Here is a 14,206-nt window from a genome sequence, read left to right as displayed (position 1 = left end):
GCCCAGGCGGCTCAGCGCCGGCTGCTCCCCGCCCCTGTCCTGCCCCAAGGCAGGGCGGGGCTGGCCTGTTGCCCAGGAGTTCCCGGAGCTGCTCGCCCCGCCCCAGCGGGCAAAGGGACGGTGGCGAGGGGTGGCCACCTGCCGAGGCGGACGCGGGGGGCCCGGGCCGTGGGGGCCGCTGGCAGCAGCGCGATGCAGCCCCAGGTACCGGCTCCGCGCTGCTCGGGGCCGCGGGGGCCGCCGCGGGGCCACACCCGCGCTGGGCTCCCGGGGGACCGGGCCGGGGGGTTGCAGCTGCCCAGGGCTCGGGGTGCCCGGGAGCTTCCCCCAGCACCGGCGGGTTCTCGGGGCTCGCGCCCGGCCACGGTCCGTGCGGCTGCCGCAGCCCGGGGGTCCGGGGAGGGCGCGGCACCGGGGCGCGTCCAGCCCCGGATCGGGTCACATTGTCGGGCTGGGGGCTCCCCGGGGGGCGCTGGGTGCGGGGGCTCTGTGCCGGCCTGGACCTGTGGGGAGGGAGGGGGGGGGGTCTGTTTTGGTTGGGGTTGAGAGGGGGTGTGTGCTGGCGGGGGGGTGCGGGAGGGAGTTCGGGGGGCGCTGTGTGCTGGCTGGGGGGTGCGGGAGCGGGGTTCAGGGGGGCTGTGTGCTGGCTGGGGGGTGCGGGAGCGGGGCTCAGGGGGGCTGTGTGCTGGCAGGGGGTGCGGGAGGGAGTTTGGTGAGGCTGCGTGCTGGCTGGAGGGTGCGGGAGCAGGGTTCAGGGGGGCTGTGTGCTGACTGGGGGGTGCGGGAGGGAGTTTTGGGGGGCTGTGTGCTGGCTGGGGGTGTGGGAGGGAGTTCAGGGGGGCTGTGTGCTGGTTGGGGGGTGCGGGAGTGAGTTCGGGGGGGCTGGGTGCTGGCTCAGTGGTCTAGTGCCAAGCACAAGGAGTTCGGTCCATTGGTGCCTTCCCCATCGCACGGCCACGTACACCAGTGCCCGCTCTCCTGCCAGGGTTCCTGGGGTAAGTGGCTTCAGAAGGCGAGGGCCAGGAGCGTGGCTGGGCTGCCGGGGAGCCGTGGCCAGCTGGGCTATGGCTTTGCATGGGGCCAGGCTGTCAGCTGGCATCACCATAAATGACCCTGATGCAGTCAGTGCCCGGAGAAGCCTCCTCCCTCCACCCTTCTCCCCAGGGCTGGGCTCTGCTCAAGGCCAGTGCGGAGCCTGCTGGCAGAGCAGGGCAAAGTCCTGGGTCAGGCCTGGCACTCGGGTGTCAATCTGCTGGCTTCAGGACAGGTGGGCACCGGCTTGCAGAAGCCCTTTCTCCCCTGGGTGGCTGGGGCCCCCGGGGTGTTTGCTCTGCTCCCAGGGAGCAGCAGTTTCGCTTTCGTCTTGGCTGCCTACAGAGTGGGGGAGGGGGGCATTTCCCTTGGCAATGGAGCAGAACTCAGCTCCCCCCAGCGTTCTCTGGCCCCTGGGCACTCAAAGGGCAGGGAGAGCCTGTGGGTCGCCCCTGCGGAGCAGTCACCCAGTGCTTGTCAGCCTCCCCCAGCAGGCCAAACTCGCCAGGCACCGCCCTGGGCATGGCTGGCATCCTGTCACCCTGTCTGCCTCTCACCAACAGCCCTGGCAGAAATGGGGGCCAGGGGGCACTGCCCTGGGCATGGCTGGCATCCTCTCTGCCTCTCACCAACAGCCCTGGCAGACCTGGGGGCCAGGGGGCACTGCCCTGGGCATGGCTGGTGCCCTGTCTGCCTCTCCCCAACAGCCCTGGCAGAACTGGGGGTGAGGGGGGATCAGTCCCCATGGAATCCAGTTCTCTTTGCCACTGGGCCTTGCCCAGCCGCCCAACTTCTGGGCAAGCAACTCCCCCTCCGGGCCTCCATCTGGGTGCTCCTGCCCTGGGCGAAATGGGGGGTGCTCCTGCCCAGGCAAGGGGCTTGGAGCTCGAGGGTCGAGAAGCCCCGTACTAGGGTTACTAGAACCGCTGTTGTCTGAAAGTTCGCCCAGACCCTGGGGGTGGGGTGGGGGGCTCAGCCTCCCGGTTGTGCAGTTGAGGTGCATAGGGAGGCTGCAGCTGTGCTGGGTCCGGTGGTGATGAGCGTCCGTGAAAGGGGTTGGAAGGAATCCACCTCCCCGGTGGGGCAGCTCTAGTTCCGAGTCTGAGTCCGCCGTGTACCTCTGCGGGTTGGAGGTGTGTGTGTGTGGGGGGGGGGTGCGGAGAGGAGGGCGTGGAAAGGGGGCTGGGGGGTGCGGAGAGGTGTTGGGCGGGGCTGTGTCAGTATATTTAGTTTGTCTCTCTCACTCCATTAAAAGGAATTCTTGTGACCTGCGCTCCCCCCTCCAGTGTTTGCAGCAGATTTTTGCTGTTCAGCTGAACGCCCCCCTTGGGCCTTTGCTTTGTCCCAGGAAATTCCCTTCCCATGTGGCTGACCCTTGTCTAGGTGGGAGAGTCCGACCAGTTCTACAGGTGTAACTAGGCCCTGCCTGGCCGGGGAAATGGCCCAGAATGGCCCTTGCGGAGTCCGTCCCCTCCCTCACCTGGGTAACGCGCCTGGGTTGGGTTTAGCTCAACCCCCTTCCCCAGGGACATGAGCTCAGGGCTTGTCTACACCCGAAACTCGTCTCAGTGTAGTGAAAGCCGTCCAGCCCTGCTAGAGCGAGGGCAGTTTTACTGGGATAACGTGCTGGGACTGGCAGAGCTGTTGCCACGCTGGACGGGGAGGGAGCATTCTGGGTATACGGCCCCTTTGTCCCAGTGTCGCTGCGCCCAGCTAGGCTGGTTAAAATCAGCCCTGAACCCACGTGGTTGCACTGGGACAAACACTGCACGTGGTGCAGGGATACAGAGACGACATGCTCAGCGTAGCCTCGTGGATAGACTCAGTCCTGTTCCTGGCTCTGCCACTGGCCTGCTGTGTTACCCTGGGCAAGTCACTTTGCCCCTCGGTGCCTCAGTTTCCCCACCTGGGGATAATGACACCGACCTGCTTTGGAAAGCACGTTGAAACTGACTGTTGACAAGAGCTGGGTGGGCATGAAGAGCATCCCCAGGGATGGCACCGTCTGAGTGGGTCACTTTAAATTCACACCTGCCGCAAACACTTCCCACGTGGCCCAGGCCTGGCTCCTGTGGGAAACGTGGGCAGTGCCAGAATCAGTGAACGTTCCCAGGCTGGGCTCGCACCCCCACCGAACACTGCGCTGGGAACCCCTGGGCCCAGGCTTCTCCCTCCATCAGCGTCCCATCTCCCAAGGGAGCACCACATGGGGCAGGAGCCCCCTCCTTGGGGTGTGGGGAAGAGAAACAGCTGGGTTGGGTGCCCCGGCCAGCCTGTGCACCCAGCACTTCTCCCCTCAGAGATAACAGCTAGTCCTGACGTGCCAGTGCCCGCAGTCTGGGTGATGGTGCTGAAGGGTCAGGGTTCAAACCTACCCACGAGACAGCCCGGGGGGCGGGGGGGAACAGGGACAGATGCACATACAAGATTTTGTTTTTATCTCTGTCTTTTCAAAGCCAAATCCAAACCTCAGAAATGGAGGGGAGGGGACGATGAGGCTGATGTGGGGGGGCGGGGAGGAGACAAGGAGGCTGATGGGGGGCGGGGAGGGGTGGGGCGATGGGGGTGGTGGGGGGGGGAGGAGACCGGGAGGCTGATTTGGGGGGGGGGGGGAAGGGGACTTTGTCTGCTCTTAGCAAATATCCCCAGTGGCTGGACATGGGGCGCTAGATGGGGAGGTCTCTGAGCTACTACGGGGAATCCTTTCCCAGCTCTCTGGCTGGTGGGTCTGAGCGCCAGAGGTGGGGTCAGGCAGGAATTTCCCCCCCAGGTCAGATTGGCAGAGGCCCTGGGGGGGTTCCTCTTCCCCTGCAGCCTGGGACATGGGTCACTTGCAGGTTTGAACTAGAGCCAACGGTGGATTTGCTGAGACTTGATTCATGTTGGGAGCCAAGGCCAGCGGTGACTCCATCCGAGGTTCTGGATGAGAAGCTCTGGCTGTGGAGGGGGCAAAGACAAGCTAGGGAAGCCCGACTGACAGTTGCCTGGGCGATCCTAGCCCTCCCCCCCCCCCCCCGGCATGGGCACCAGTCCTTGTTACCACGGGTTAACTGGGTTTTGGGATCAGAACCACACGCTTGTCAACCTTTAATTTTGATATTGGAGAGTTTAACAGTTAAAAATCAGTCACAGTGATCAGAGAGGCAGACCCATGATCCAGATCCTGACAGAAAACGCCTGGGAGAATTGTGCGTACGGGGAGCGGGGTCTTTTAAGAAAAAGGCCCCAGAGCAGGGACTGAAAAATCTGTTCATTGCCAGTAGGATGATCAGACAGCAAGTGTGAAAAATCGGGATGGGGTGGGGGGTAGTAGGCCTCTATATAAAAAAAAACCCTCAAATATCGGGACTGTCCCTATAAAATCGGGACATCTGGTCACCCTATTTGCCAGTGATAAAGAAGCAGACCCAGCGAAAACGCTTGCAGAAACCAGCAGTTAGAACGTGAACAAAAGTAAAAACTAGTGGATCTGGAAGGAGAAGCTGCTGAGAGAGAACGCCTGTGTTTTGAACAGGAACAAAGAATGGCAGATATTCGATTGCAGGAACTAGAAGCTAAGGCAGAAGTGGACAGACTTAAGCTCACTCTTGTTAAAGCAGATCTTGTCAAAGAGGAAAATTATTTACCAGATAAGCAGGGCCGGCTCCAGGCACCAGCTAAGCAAGCTGGTGCTTGGGGCGGCAGATTGTTGGAGGCGGCATTCTGCCCAATCCTAGGGCGGCACGGCCGCTTTTTTGTTGTTGTTGTTCTTGTTCCGCTCCGGCTGTAGGGGGCGGCGGTGCGGAGAACCGGGGCGCCCTGCAGGGCAGTCCTTTTCCTTCCCTCCCCGCCGACCGGAGTGGAGCCCTCGCGGCAGGCGGTAGGAGTCGGCGCGGCGGGAGGGGCCGCGTGGCAGCGCCCCTGCTGTAGCCCTGGCCGCCCCCTTGTCTGCCCCCCCCCCCCCCCCCCCCCCCCCCCCCAGCCGGTCCCCCTGCACCCGCGCTCCGGCCGTGCCGCAGGTTTTTGGTTTTTTTTGCTTGGGGCGCCCAAAAAGCCAGAGCCGGCTGCAGATAAGAGGGTGAATATTGTAATCCTCTATGAGTTTGCTGTAAATGTGCCGTTAGCCAGAATCCATCTTGATTGGATTGGTGTTAAATGTGAAGTTATAGCTGGTGTAAGAAGTTATTGCCTAAGAATCTTTTGATTGGGGATGATATTAAAGCGTTTCAGAGTAGGTTAGGTTTCAGAGTATTAAAGCGTTGTTCACTCAAGTTGGTGACATAAACCAGTCGCAGGAAAGAAATAATCCTGAACCTGTGTCTACTAGGGGCAAGATTTGCCTATGGAGGGTTTCTCCAAATGTTTGTCTGAAGAAGATGGCTGTTTGTCTGTGCAAAGAAGCAGGGCAGATGTGGAAAACATTTCTGAGTGTTTGTCTGGTATCTCAGAAGTGAATCTGGCATTAGCTAGGGCCAGGGTGACCAGATGTCCCGATTTTATAGGGACAGTCCCGATTTGTGGGTCTTTTTCTTATATAGGCTCCTATTACCCCCCACCCCCTGACCCGATTTTTCACATTTGCTGTCTGGTCACCCTAGATAGGGCTCGGGAAGATGTTTCTCTAGAGCAAATTAAAGTTGGTGATCAGGTTAAAGCCCCCCCAGCTGAGGAAGGAAAGGATACAGTCTTGGTGAGTGATACATTGTTGGCTCGTAAAGCTTGGGAAAGTGAGTCTGACCCAGGTAAAAGTGATGTGCTGAAAGTAGCTCAGTGTAATAAGACACTATTTGTGGAAAACAGCAGTTTATCTGTTAAGGGAGGGGGAAGGGATAGCTCAGTGGTTTGCGCATTGGCCTGCTAAACCCAGGGTTGTGAGTTCAATCCTTGAGGGGGCCATTTAGGGATTTGGGGCAAAAATCTGTCTGGGGATTGGTCCTGCTTTGAGCAGGGGGTTGGACTAGATTGACCTCCTGAGGTCCCTTCCAACCCTGATATTCTGTGATTCTAAGGCAAAGAAAGTTTAGATCAGCCTAGGCAGCCTTGTGAGCTGCTGGCTTTGTCTAATCAGCAGTTTGGGAAGGCCAGGATAGTGGAACGTGGGTGTCCTTAGACCTTACCTGTCACCAGGGTGGAGAATTGTGACAGTGAAGGAAACGTTCCTGTGTCTGGTAGGGGTAATGACTTGCCTATGACTAGAGCTATCCTGATCTCCAGGCAATTGTCCGTGAACAGCCCTGCGTGTTGGGACAAGGGAAATGAGATCCCAAGCTGTTTGGTTGTTAAAGGGGAATGTTTTCCCAACTCTTTTCTGTTTGTAGAGCAGACAGAAAAAGCCTGTCAGCCTATGATGGTTGAAAATGTATTAGTTGACCCAGAGTTGATTCTGGATACAACTAAAGCCCAGGAAGGAAGTGGTCCTGCTTGTGTGTACGGACTGTGCATAGCAAGGTGTATCGGTGGGGGGCTGCCTGGCGTGGGACAGGAGTGTGGCATGGCATGGCATGGGGTAGGGGCACATGGGATGGGTGTGCATGGGGGATCATAGGGGGTACACGGTGTGATGGGTATGGTGGGCGTGGGATGGGGTACCTGGCATGTGGGATGGGGCAATATGGTGTGGGTTGAGGGTATGCTGGGTGATTGGGGGTACAGGCTGTGCGTGATATGGGGTACTCGGCATGTGGGATGGGGCACGGGGCATGCGATACAGGGTACAGGGTGTGCGATACAGGGTCCGTACAGGCTAATATGAGGGGGCAAGGAGTCCAGGAGAGCTGGCTGTATTTTAAAGAAGCCTTATTGAAGTTGCAGGAACAAACCATCCCAATGTGCAGAAAGAATAGCAAATATGGCAGGCGACCAGCTTGGCTTAACAGAGAAATCTTCAGTGAGCTTAAACACAAAAAGGAAGCTTACAAGAAGTGGAAACTTGGACAGATGACTAGGGAGGAGTATAAAAATATTGCTGGAGCATGCAGGGGTGTAATCAGGAAGGCCAAGGCACAATTGGAGTTGCAGCTAGCCAGGGATGTGAAGGGTAACAAGAACGGTTTCTACAGGTATGTTAGCAACAAGAAGAAGGTCAGGGAAAGTGTGGGACCCCTTTTGATGTGGAAAAAGCTGAAGTATTTAAAAAAAATTATTATATATATAATAAAATTAGGAAGGCCAAAAAAGAATTTGAAGAACAGCTAGCCAAAGACTCAAAAAGTAACAGCAAAATTTTTTTTAAGTACATCAGAAGCAGGAAGCCTGCTAAACAACCAGTGGGGCCACTGGACGATCGAGATGCTAAAGGAGCACTCAAGGACGATAAGGCCATTGCAGAGAAACTAAATGAATTGTTTGCATTGGTCTTCTCGGTTGAGGAGGTGAGGGAGATTCCCAAACCTGAGCCATTCTTTTTAGGTGACAAATCTGAGGAACTGTCCCAGATTGAGGTGTCATTAGAGGAGGTTTTGGAACAAATTGATAAACTAAACAGTAATAAGTCACCAGGGCCAGATGGTATCACCCAAGAGTTCTGAAGGAACTCAGATGTGAAATTGCAGGACTACTAACTGTAGTCTGTAACCTATCATTTAAATCAGCTTCTGTGCCTAATGACTGGAGGATAGTTAATGTGAACCAATTTTTAAAAAGGGCTCCAGAGGCGATCCTGGCAATTACAGGCTGGTAAGCCTGACTTCAGTACTGGGCAAACTGGTTGAAACTATAGTAAAGAACAAAATTGTCAGACACAGATGAACATACTGTAATTTGTTGGGGAATAGTCAACATGGTTTTAGTAAAGGGAAATCATGCCTCACCAATCTACTAGAATTCTTTGAGGGGGTCAACAAGCATGTGGACAAGGGGGATCCAGTGGATATAGTGGATTTAGATGTTCAGTCATTGTGGATAGTTCTCTGAAAACATCCACTCAGTGTGCAGCCAAAGTCAAAAAAGTGAACAGAATGTTGGGAATCATTAAGAAAGAGATAGATAATAAGACAGAAAATATCATATTTCCTCTATATAAATCCATGGTATGCCCACATCTCGAATACTGAGTACAGATGTGGTCGCCCTATCTCAAAGATATATTGGAATTGGAAAAGGTTCAGAAAAGGGCAACAAAAATGATTAGGGGTATTGTTACCAGATTTGCCTGTTACTTTGGGGTACGCTCATTTATTCGGGTTACTCTTCGGGGGCGGGGGGGGGGTTCTGTAATTCTATCCATGTACTGCTTGTGTCACATGTGGTCATATGGAGCTCTACTTCTCCCTTCTGCAAGTCCCCTCCCAATGGAGCTATCCTGCAGGACCTAGGTTCCCCAGGGCTGGGTTCCTCCAGCCCCAGAATCAGATGAACACACACATCCACACCCACACACACCAGAGCAAGTCTGAGTGGACCTGGTCAATCAGCACTCTCAAGTTGACCCCCTTATATGCCGCTGGGCCAAGCAGCACTTTCAAGCTGCCACAGGTACCGCACCGGAACAGAGTAAACCAGAGCAGGCCGGGTTGAACAGCACTTCCAGGCTGTCACCCTTATATGCCCCTGGACTCAGTAGTCTGGGTCGAGCAGCACTTCCAAGCTGCCACCGTTGTGTGTCATAGGTTCAGCACGTCCCTATCCCCACTTTCACGTCACAATTATACTGGGAGTAACCCACTTGATGAGCAAACCCCACAGGATTTTTGGGCGCTGCAGGGATCTTTAGCTTAGGTAAGAGGAGCGTTGCTGCAGAGTAAATGGGGAAGCCAAAACCACAAAAGAGTAAAGTTCAGAGAGAGTGGGAGGGAAGCAACCAGCTTAACCATAAAAGTTATGTATTGACTAATAATGATAACTACATTAGTTAATGATAACTACAAGGAGCCTAAACCAACAGAACAGTTAAATCCGGGGTAGGCAGCCTGTGGCACGTGAGCTGAGTTTCAGTGGCACTCACACTGCCCGGGTCCTGGCCGGGGGGCTCTGCATTTTAATTTAATTTTTAAATGAAGCTGCTTAAACTTTTTAAAAACCTTATTTACTTTACATACAACACTAGTTTAATTATATATTATAGACTTATAGAAAGAGACCTTCTAAAAACGTTAAAATATATGACTGGCACGTGAAACCTTTAATTAGAATGAATAAATGAAGACTCGGCACACCGCTTCTGAAAGGTTGCCAACCCCTCGGTTACATTATTAAAGGTTAATACCTGAGATAGAAAAGAAAACAGAGAGAGAGGGAGGGAGGGATCTCACCCACTCCATGAGGCTTGAACTGGTCGGGGTTCCCAGGTGATGGTGGTAGCTCAGGGTCCTGAGTGCTGGAGGCAGGCAGAGCCCCCAGCACCCATGGCCGCCCAGCGGATTCAGGGGGCCTGGGGTCTTCAGCGGCGGGGGTCCTTCCACTCGGGCACTTCGGCCCCCTGCCGCCGAATTGCCGCCGAAGACCTGGAGCTGAAGGACCCCCCGCCGCCGAATTGCCGCCGAAGACCCAGCACTTCGGCGGCGGGTCCCAGGGCGGAAGGACCCCCCCGCCGCGGGTCTTCGGGGCACTTCGGTGGCAGGTCCCGGAGGGGAAGGACCCCCCGCTGCTGAAGACCTGGAGCGGAAGAAGCTCCGGGTCTTCGGCAGCGGGTCCTTCACTTGCTCCGGGGGCCCAGGCCCCCACGAGAGTTTTCCGGGGCCCCCAGAATGAGTGAAGGACCCGCTCTGGGGGCCCCGGAAAACTCTCATGGGGGCCCCTGCGGGGTCTGGGGCAAATTGCCCCACTTGCCCCCCACTCTGGGAGGCCCTGCAGCACGATCAGTCAGGAGAAGATGGAGTTCCTGTGGAACTGATGGAGAGTTTGGATCCAAGCATCAGAACACTTACTTGGGCATAGGTCGGGGTTTTTGTAGAGCAAATACAATGGTTCAAGGGAGAACACTAGATTTGTGTATGGGTAAACTGATGTCTAGCCTAAAGAAAACCCTTGAGTCAACAGGAGCTGATCACTCTTGGCTATGGAGCATATTCCTTCCAGGGAGCTCACAATGCAATTAGGCAGCTTCAGTATTTTGGATATCAATCAAGGATTCATGACTAGAATTGGTCTGATAACTGCTGAGCTGGGTGTGTGCAGGCGTAGGTTCATTAACATATGGAGCAGAGATTCCCCAGGATGCAGTGCTTCCCTGCTTTTCTGGTCCCAGAGTTCAGTGCGGTTCTCTGTTCTCCATTCTGTATGCTAATGGAGATGTCTTTGTTCTGGTCACCCTTGTCAGGAGGGGTCTAGGTGTGTCTCCCAGCGCCCTTCACTGCTCTCTGCAAGTCTTTTCTCTGATGGGTTTTGGTTTAAGCAGAGGCTGGTGGTGGTGGGGTGTCAGACAGGCTAGATACTGCACCCTGGTTCCCAAAGAACACATAGCAGACTGGTATCAGTATGGAACAGCTGACGTATAAGGAGGGATTAATAAGACTGGGATTTTTCAGTTTGGAAAAGAGGCGGCTAAGGGGGAATATGGTAGAGGTCTATAAAATCATGAGTGGTATAGAGAAAGTAAATAAGGAAGTGTTATTTACTCCCTCTCATAACACAAGAACTAGGGGCCAGCAAATGAAATTAATAGGCAGCAGGTTTTAAGACAAACAAAAGGAAGTATTTTTTCACACAACGCACAGTCAACCTGTGGAACTCCTTGCCAGAGGATGTTGTGAAGGCCAAGACTATAATAGGGTTCAAAAAAGGTTCATGGAGGATAGGTCCATCAATGGCTGTTAGCCTCTGGTTGCCAGAAGCTGGGAATGGGTGATAGGGGATGGATTACCTGTTCTGTTCATTCCCTCTGGGGCACCTGGCATTGGCCACTGTCGGAAGACAGGATGCTGGGCTAGATGGTCTGACCCAGTATGGCTGTTCTTATGTTCTTACTCAATGCTTTTTTTGCCTCAGTCTTCACAGACAAGGTCAGCTCCCAGACTGCTGCACTGGGCAGCACAGTATGGGGAGGAGGTGAGCAGCCCTCAATGGTGAAAGAACAGGTTAAGGAGTATTTAGAAAAGCTGGACATGCACAAGTCCATGGGGCCGGATGCACTGCATCCAAGGGTGCTGAGGGAGTTGGCTGATGTGATTGCAGACTCATTGGCGATTATCTTTGAAAACTCCTGGTGATCGGGGGAGGGCCTAGACGATTGGAAAAAGGCAAATATAGTAGTGTCCATCTTTAGAAAAGGGAAGAAGGAGAATCTGGGGACCTACAGACCAGTCAGCCTCACCTCAATCACTGTAAAAATTATGGAGCAGGTTCTCAAGGAATCCATTTTGAAGCACTTGGAGGAGAGGAAGGTGATCAGGAACAGTCAACATGGACTCACCAAGGGCAAGTCATGCCTGACCAACCTGATTGCCTTCTATGATGAGATATGGGGAAAGTGGTGGTCATGATATACCTTGACTTTAGCAAAGCTTTTGATACGGTCTCCCACAGTGTTCTTGCCAGCAAGTTAAAGAAGTATGGATTGGCTGAATGGACTACAAGGTGGATAGAAAGCTGGCTAGATCGTCGGGCTCAACAGGTAGTGATCAATGGCTCGATGTCTAGTTGGCAGCCGGTATCAAGCAGAGTGCCCGCAGTCATCGGTTCTGGGGTCGGTTTTGTTCAACATCTTCATTAATGATCTGGATGATGGGATGGATTGCACCCTCAGCAAGTTCACGGATGACACTAAGCTGGGGGGAGAGGTAGATATCCTGGAGGGTAGGGATAGGGTCCAGAGTGACCTAGACAAATTGGAGGATTGGGCCAAAACAAATCTGATGAGGTTCAAAAAGGACAAGTGCAGAGTCCTGCACTTAGGACGGAAGAATCCCATGCACTGCTACAGGCTGGGGACCAACTGCTAAACAGCAGTTCTGCAGAAAAGGACCTGGGGATTACAGTGGACGAGAAGCTGGATATGAGTCAACAGTGTGCCCTTGTTGCCAAGAAGGCTAATGGCATATTGGGCTGCATTAGTTGTAGCATGGCCAGCCGATCGAGGGAAGTGATTATTCCCCTCTATTCGGCACTGGTGAGTACACCACATCTGGAGTATTGCGTCCAGTTTTGGACCCCCACTACAGAAGGGATGTGGACAAATTGGAGAGTCCAGCAGAGGGCAATGAAAATGATTAGGGGGCTGAGGCACATGACTTATGAGGAGAGGCTGAGGGAACTGGGGTTATTTAGTCTGCAGAAGAGAAGAATGAGGGGAGATTTGATAGCAGCCTTCAACTACCTGAAGGGGGGTTCCAAAGAGGATGGAGCTAGACTGTTCTCAGTGGTGGCAGATGACAGAACAAGGAGCAATGGTCTTAAGTTGCAGTGCAGGAGGTCTAGGTTGGATATTAGTTTCATTAGGAGGATGGTGAAGCACTGGAATGGGTTACCTAGGGAGGTGGTGGAATCTCCATCCGTAGCTTGACAAAGCCCTGGCTGAATCATAGAATATCAGGGTTGGAAGGGACCTCAGGAGGTCATCTAGTCCAACCCCCTGCTCTAAGCAGGACCAATCCCCAACTAAATCATACCAGCCAGGGCTTTGTCAAGCCTGACCTTAAAAATCTCTAAGAAAGGAGAAGAAAGGAGAGCAGCAGAATACGGACCCTGGACTTCAGAAAAGCAGACTTTGACTCCCTCAGGGAACTGATGGGCAGGATCCCCTGGGAGAATAACATGAGGGGGAAAGGAGTCCAGGAGAGCTGGCTGTATTTTAAAGAATCCTTATTGAGGTTGCAGGAACAAACCATCCCGATGTGTAGAAAGAATAGTAAATATGGCAGGCGACCAGCTTGGCTTAGTGGTGAAATCCTTGCTGATCTTAAACACAAAAAAGAAGCTTACAAGAAGTGGAAGATTGGACAAATGACCAGGGAGGAGAATAAAAATATTGCTCAGGCGTGCAAGAGTAAAATCAGGAAGGCCAAATCACACTTGGAGTTGCAGCTAGCAAGAGATGTTAAGAGTAACAAGAAGGGTTTCTTCAGGTATGTTAGCAACAAGAAGAAAGTCAAGGAAAGTGTGGGCCCCTTACTGAATGAGGGAGGCAACCTAGTGACAGAGGATGTGGAAAAAGCTAATGTACTCAACCTCTAAGGCTGGGATGATTTAGTTGGTGTTGGAACTGGTTTGAGCGGGGGGTTGAACTAGATGACCTCCTGAGGTCTCTTCCAACCCTGATCTTCTATGATTCTATGATATGGGGTACAGGGCATGCAATGGAGTACAGGGCATGGGAGGGGGTACAGGGTACAGTAACTCCTCACTTAGTCGTCCCAGTTAACATTGTTTCGTTGCTGATCAATTAGGGAACATGCTCGTTTAAAGTTGCGCAATGCTCCCTTCTAAGGTCGTTTGGCAGCCGCCTGCTTTGTCCACGGCTTGCAGGAAGAGCAGCCCGTTGCAGCTAGCGGGTGGGGGCTTGGAACCAGGGTGGACCGGCAGCCCCCCTATCAGCTCCCCGCTCCCCTAAGTTCCCTGTGCAGCAGCTGCCCAGCATGTGCTGCTCCTGCCCTCTGCCTTGGACCTGCTCCCCGAGCCTCCTGCTTGCTGTGTGGGGGGAGGGGATGAAGAGGGGGGGGTAATGTCAGGGCAAGCTGATCAATTAACAAGGCAGTGTACTTAAAGGGGAAATGCGCATCTTTCTCTCTCACACATACGGTGTGGGTGTGTGTCTCTGTCTGCGATGCTCTCTCCCCTCCCTCCATTCCTGCTGCCTTGTAGAGTGTGAGAGTTAACCCTTCAGGGCTCAGCCAATTGCTAGTTCATCATTTAGCAGTAAGGCATTCCCTGGGAAATATCCCACCCTCTGACTCCTCCACCTCAACCAAGCTTCACAATCATCATCACTGTGTACCAGTATTAAATGGTTTGTTTGAAACTTATACTGTGTGTGGGTGTATATATATATAATATAATCTTTTGTCTGGTGAAAAAAATTTCCCTGGAACCTAACCCCCCATTTGCATTAATTCTTACGGGGAAATTGGATGCGCTTAACATCGTTTCGCTTAAAGTCGTATTTTTCGGGAACAGAACTACAATGTTAAGTGAGGAGTTACTGTATGTGCGGTACAGGGCATGGGATGGGGTACAGGGTATGTGCAATAAAGGGTACAGGGCGTGTGATGGGGTACAGGGTGTGTGATGGGGTACAGGGTATGTACAATACAGGGTACAGGGC

The 14,206-nt window shown here is 53.7% G+C and overlaps 1 protein-coding gene across 4 annotated transcripts in view; it reads left to right on the top strand.

The window, feature by feature from the left end:
• Positions 1–14,206, top strand: part of EXOC3L2 (exocyst complex component 3 like 2) — a 38,225-nt gene that overhangs the window by 4,341 nt on the left and 19,678 nt on the right. Inside the window, exon 1 of one of the 4 annotated variants that reach the window (XM_026658868.1) lies at positions 126–204. The exons of 1 other annotated variant lie outside the window; for it this stretch is intronic. The gene's annotated coding sequence lies outside the window, so the exon portion shown is untranslated. Of the gene's footprint in view, positions 1–125; positions 205–4,869; positions 4,892–5,067; positions 5,090–14,206 lie in introns of those variants that run through there. 2 more of the 4 variants (XM_026658871.1, XM_026658870.1) reach the window with 2 other exon arrangements.

The sequence above is a fragment of the Terrapene carolina genome, unplaced genomic scaffold (genome assembly GCF_002925995.2).
Source record: "Terrapene carolina triunguis isolate 2854851 unplaced genomic scaffold, T_m_triunguis-2.0 Scaffold517, whole genome shotgun sequence".
NCBI lineage: Eukaryota > Metazoa > Chordata > Testudines > Emydidae > Terrapene > Terrapene triunguis.
Note: the sequence above shows the minus strand (reverse complement) of the source record. Positions and strands in the feature narration are given on the sequence as shown.